The sequence below is a fragment of the Pseudophryne corroboree genome, chromosome 11, assembly GCF_028390025.1.
Source record: "Pseudophryne corroboree isolate aPseCor3 chromosome 11, aPseCor3.hap2, whole genome shotgun sequence".
In the NCBI taxonomy this organism is placed as follows: Eukaryota; Metazoa; Chordata; class Amphibia; order Anura; family Myobatrachidae; genus Pseudophryne; species Pseudophryne corroboree.
Window position 1 is genome coordinate 918,800 of NC_086454.1, and position 6,280 is coordinate 925,079.

General features: G+C 47.4%; 1 pseudogene; it reads right to left on the minus strand.

The window, feature by feature from the left end:
* Positions 1 to 5,954: 5,954 nt before the first annotated feature.
* Positions 5,955 to 6,073, minus strand: LOC134971473 (5S ribosomal RNA; annotated as a pseudogene).
* Between the last annotated feature and the right edge of the window lie 207 nt (positions 6,074 to 6,280).

The following is a 6,280-nucleotide window of genomic DNA, read 5'->3' on the forward strand; positions in this document are numbered from 1 at the left end:
GAGATGAGCCGGTTCGGTTTCTCTGAATCCGAACCCGCCCGAACTTCATGTTTTTTTTCACGGGTCCGAGCGACTCGGATCTTCCCGCCTTGCTCGGTTAACCCGAGCGCGCCCGAACGTCATCATGACGCTGTCGGATTCTCGCGAGACTCGGATTCTATATAAGGAGCCGCGCGTCGCCGCCATTTTCACACGTGCATTGAGATTGATAGGGAGAGGACGTGGCTGGCGTCCTCTCCATTTAGATTAGGGTTGAGAGAGAGAGAGATTGACCTGAGGCTGTGATACTGTAGAAGAGAGTGCAGAGTTTAGTGACTGACGACCACAGTGACCACCAGACAGTGCAGTTGTTTGTTTTATTTAATATATCCGTTCTCTGCCTGAAAAAAACGATACACACAGTGACTCAGTCACATACCATATCTGTGTGCACTGCTCAGCCCAGTGTGCTGCATCAATGTATATATATATATCTGACTGTGCTCAGCTCACACAGCTTATAATTGTGGGGGAGACTGGGGAGCACTGCAGTGCCAGTTATAGGTTATAGCAGGAGCCAGGAGTACATAATATTATATTAAAATTAAACAGTGCACACTTTTGCTGCAGGAGTGCCACTGCCAGTGTGACTAGTGACCAGTGACCTGACCACCAGTATATATAATATTAGTAGTATACTATCTCTTTATCAACCAGTCTATATTAGCAGCAGACACAGTACAGTGCGGTAGTTCACGGCTGTGGCTACCTCTGTGTCGGCACTCGGCAGCCCGTCCATAATTGTATATACCACCTAACCGTGGTTTTTTTTTCTTTCTTTATACATACATACTAGTTACGAGTATACTATCTCTTTATCAACCAGTCTATATATTAGCAGCAGACACAGTACAGTGCGGTAGTTCACGGCTGTGGCTACCTCTGTGTCGGCACTCGGCAGCCCGTCCATAATTGTATATACCACCTAACCGTGGTTTTTTTTTCTTTCTTTATACATACATACTAGTTACGAGTATACTATCTCTTTATCAACCAGTCTATATATTAGCAGCAGACACAGTACAGTGCGGTAGTTCACGGCTGTGGCTACCTCTGTGTCGGCACTCGGCAGGCAGTCCGTCCATAATTGTATACCACCTAACCGTGGTTTTTTTTTCTTTCTTCTTTATACATACATAGTTACATAGACATCTCTTTATCAACCAGTCTATATTAGCAGCAGACACAGTACAGTACGGTAGTTCACGGCTGTGGCTACCTCTGTGTCTGCACTCGGCAGGCAGTCCATAATTGTATACTAGTATCCATCTCCATTGTTTACCTGAGGTGCCTTTTAGTTGTGCCTATTAAAATATGGAGAACAAAAATGTTGAGGTTCCAAAATTAGGGAAAGATCAAGATCCACTTCCACCTCGTGCTGAAGCTGCTGCCACTAGTCATGGCCGAGACGATGGAATGCCAGCAACGTCGTCTGCCAAGGCCGATGCCCAATGTCATAGTACAGAGCATGTCAAATCCAAAACACCAAATATCAGAAAAAAAAGGACTCCAAAACCTAAAATAAAATTGTCGGAGGAGAAGCGTAAACTTGCCAATATGCCATTTACGACACGGAGTGGCAAGGAACGGCTGAGGCCCTGGCCTATGTTCATGGCTAGTGGTTCAGCTTCACATGAGGATGGAAGCACTCAGCCTCTCGCTAGAAAAATGAAAAGACTCAAGCTGGCAAAAGCACCGCAAAGAACTGTGCGTTCTTCGAAATCCCAAATCCACAAGGAGAGTCCAATTGTGTCGGTTGCGATGCCTGACCTTCCCAACACTGGACGTGAAGAGCATGCGCCTTCCACCATTTGCACGCCCCCTGCAAGTGCTGGAAGGAGCACCCGCAGTCCAGTTCCTGATAGTCAGATTGAAGATGTCAGTGTTGAAGTACACCAGGATGAGGAGGATATGGGTGTTGCTGGCGCTGGGGAGGAAATTGACCAGGAGGATTCTGATGGTGAGGTGGTTTGTTTAAGTCAGGCACCCGGGGAGACACCTGTTGTCCGTGGGAGGAATATGGCCGTTGACATGCCAGGTGAAAATACCAAAAAAAATCAGCTCTTCGGTGTGGAGGTATTTCACCAGAAATGCGGACAACAGGTGTCAAGCCGTGTGTTCCCTTTGTCAAGCTGTAATAAGTAGGGGTAAGGACGTTAACCACCTCGGAACATCCTCCCTTATACGTCACCTGCAGCGCATTCATAATAAGTCAGTGACAAGTTCAAAAACTTTGGGTGACAGCGGAAGCAGTCCACTGACCAGTAAATCCCTTCCTCTTGTAACCAAGCTCACGCAAACCACCCCACCAACTCCCTCAGTGTCAATTTCCTCCTTCCCCAGGAATGCCAATAGTCCTGCAGGCCATGTCACTGGCAATTCTGACGAGTCCTCTCCTGCCTGGGATTCCTCCGATGCATCCTTGCGTGTAACGCCTACTGCTGCTGGCGCTGCTGTTGTTGCTGCTGGGAGTCGATGGTCATCCCAGAGGGGAAGTCGTAAGCCCACTTGTACTACTTCCAGTAAGCAATTGACTGTTCAACAGTCCTTTGCGAGGAAGATGAAATATCACAGCAGTCATCCTGCTGCAAAGCGGATAACTGAGGCCTTGACAACTATGTTGGTGTTAGACGTGCGTCCGGTATCCGCCGTTAGTTCACAGGGAACTAGACAATTTATTGAGGCAGTGTGCCCCCGTTACCAAATACCATCTAGGTTCCACTTCTCTAGGCAGGCGATACCGAGAATGTACACGGACGTCAGAAAAAGACTCACCAGTGTCCTAAAAAATGCAGTTGTACCCAATGTCCACTTAACCACGGACATGTGGACAAGTGGAGCAGGGCAGGGTCAGGACTATATGACTGACAGCCCACTGGGTAGATGCATGGACTCCCGCCGCAAGAACAGCAGCGGCGGCACCAGTAGCAGCATCTCGCAAACGCCAACTCTTTCCTAGGCAGGCTACGCTTTGTATCACCGCTTTCCAGAATACGCACACAGCTGAAAACCTCTTACGGCAACTGAGGAAGATCATCGCGGAATGGCTTACCCCAATTGGACTCTCCTGTGGATTTGTGGCATCGGATAACGCCAGCAATATTGTGTGTGCATTAAATATGGGCAAATTCCAGCACGTCCCATGTTTTGCACATACCTTGAATTTGGTGGTGCAGAATTTTTTAAAAAACGACAGGGGCGTGCAAGAGATGCTGTCGGTGGCCAGAAGAATTGCGGGACACTTTCGGCGTACAGGCACCACGTACAGAAGACTGGAGCACCACCAAAAACTACTGAACCTGCCCTGCCATCATCTGAAGCAAGAAGTGGTAACGAGGTGGAATTCAACCCTCTATATGCTTCAGAGGTTGGAGGAGCAGCAAAAGGCCATTCAAGCCTATACAATTGAGCACGATATAGTAGGTGGAATGCACCTGTCTCAAGCGCAGTGGAGAATGATTTCAACGTTGTGCAAGGTTCTGATGCCCTTTGAACTTGCCACACGTGAAGTCAGTTCAGACACTGCCAGCCTGAGTCAGGTCATTCCCCTCATCAGGCTTTTGCAGAAGAAGCTGGAGACATTGAAGGAGGAGCTAACACGGAGCGATTCCGCTAGGCATGTGGGACTTGTGGATGGAGCCCTTAATTCGCTTAACAAGGATTCACGGGTGGTCAATCTGTTGAAATCAGAGCACTACATTTTGGCCACCGTGCTCGATCCTAGATTTAAAGCCTACCTTGGATCTCTCTTTCCGGCAGACACAAGTCTGCTGGGGTTGAAAGACCTGCTGGTGACAAAATTGTCAAGTCAAGCGGAACGCGACCTGTCAACATCTCCTCCTTCACATTCTCCCGCAACTGGGGGTGCGAGGAAAAGGCTCAGAATTCCGAGCCCACCCGCTGGCGGTGATGCAGGGCAGTCTGGAGCGACTGCTGATGCTGACATCTGGTCCGGACTGAAGGACCTGACAACGATTACGGACATGTCGTCTACTGTCACTGCATATGATTCTCTCAACATTGATAGAATGGTGGAGGATTATATGAGTGACCGCATCCAAGTAGGCACGTCACACAGTCCGTACTTATACTGGCAGGAAAAAGAGGCAATTTGGAGGCCCTTGCACAAACTGGCTTTATTCTACCTAAGTTGCCCTCCCACAAGTGTGTACTCCGAAAGAGTGTTTAGTGCCGCCGCTCACCTTGTCAGCAATCGGCGTACGAGGTTACATCCAGAAAATGTGGAGAAGATGATGTTCATTAAAATGAATTATAATCAATTCCTCCGCGGAGACATTGACCAGCAGCAATTGCCTCCACAAAGTACACAGGGAGCTGAGATGGTGGATTCCAGTGGGGACGAATTGATAATCTGTGAGGAGGGGGATGTACACGGTGATATATCGGAGGGTGATGATGAGGTGGACATCTTGCCTCTGTAGAGCCAGTTTGTGCAAGGAGAGATTAATTGCTTCTTTTTTGGGGGGGGGTCCAAACCAACCCGTCATATCAGTCACAGTCGTGTGGCAGACCCTGTCACTGAAATGATGGGTTGGTTAAAGTGTGCATGTCCTGTTTTGTTTATACAACATAAGGGTGGGTGGGAGGGCCCAAGGACAATTCCATCTTGCACCTCTTTTTTCTTTTCTTTGCATCATGTGCTGATTGGGGAGGGTTTTTTGGAAGGGACATCCTGCGTGACACTGCAGTGCCACTCCTAAATGGGCCCGGTGTTTGTGTCGGCCACTAGGGTCGCTAATCTTACTCACACAGTCAGCTACCTCATTGCGCCTCTTTTTTTCTTTGCGTCATGTGCTGTTTGGGGAGGGTTTTTTGGAAGGGACATCCTGCGTGACACTGCAGTGCCACTCCTAGATGGGCCCGGTGTTTGTGTCGGCCACTAGGGTCGCTAATCTTACTCACACAGCTACCTCATTGCGCCTCTTTTTTTCTTTGCGTCATGTGCTGTTTGGGGAGGGTTTTTTGGAAGGGACATCCTGCGTGACACTGCAGTGCCACTCCTAGATGGGCCCGGTGTTTGTGTCGGCCACTAGGGTCGCTAATCTTACTCACACAGCTACCTCATTGCGCCTCTTTTTTTCTTTGCGTCATGTGCTGTTTGGGGAGGGTTTTTTGGAAGGGCCATCCTGCGTGACACTGCAGTGCCACTCCTAGATGGGCCCGGTGTTTGTGTCGGCCACTAGGGTCGCTAATCTTACTCACACAGCTACCTCATTGCGCCTCTTTTTTTCTTTGCGTCATGTGCTGTTTGGGGAGGGTTTTTTGGAAGGGACATCCTGCGTGACACTGCAGTGCCACTCCTAGATGGGCCCGGTGTTTGTGTCGGCCACTAGGGTCGCTTATCTTACTCACACAGCGACCTCGGTGCAAATTTTAGGACTAAAAATAATATTGTGAGGTGTGAGGTATTCAGAATAGACTGAAAATGTGTAAATTATGGTTTTTGAGGTTAATAATACTTTGGGATCAAAATGACCCCCAAATTCTATGATTTAAGCTGTTTTATAGTGTTTTTTGAAAAAAACACCCGAATCCAAAACACACCCGAATCCGACAAAAAAAATTCGGTGAGGTTTTGCCAAAACGCGTTCGAACCCAAAACACGGCCGCGGAACCGAACCCAAAACCAAAACACAAAACCCGAAAAATTTCAGGCGCTCATCTCTGACAATAGTATTGTAGTTTCATTTGAGTATATAAACTCGCAGAGAGTAAAAAACATCATAGTAGTCGGAAAGTGTTTAATCTAAGCGGACATATTTCATAATTAGTAGATACACTATGGAACCATTTGTTTAGTGAATATTTAGTAATGTGAATAATTCCTGGTGGTTTTCATGGACTATATTGACACGGGTATGAACACTCCCACGGTGCTACTCCAGAGTATTTTGTTTATACAATACCCGATCTTCCAAGGAGGTCCCCCATCCTTGTACTGACCGGGCCCAAATTTGCTTAGCTTCCAAGATCGGACGGCATTGGGCGTTCCAAAGATGGTATGATTGTAACGACAAGGAGGAGTTGTAAATGGGAGTTCATATAAATCCATATACTTATACCACGTCAACCATATAGGGTGAAAAATAATCCTCGTGGAATTGATCACATTGAATGGTTATATGCATTGGCAACAAGATAAGGTAATGAACTAAATAATTAAGTAATTTTTGGAAAAGTGTATTTTATTACGGTGGATCTTGGTATTCGTGTTATGCCC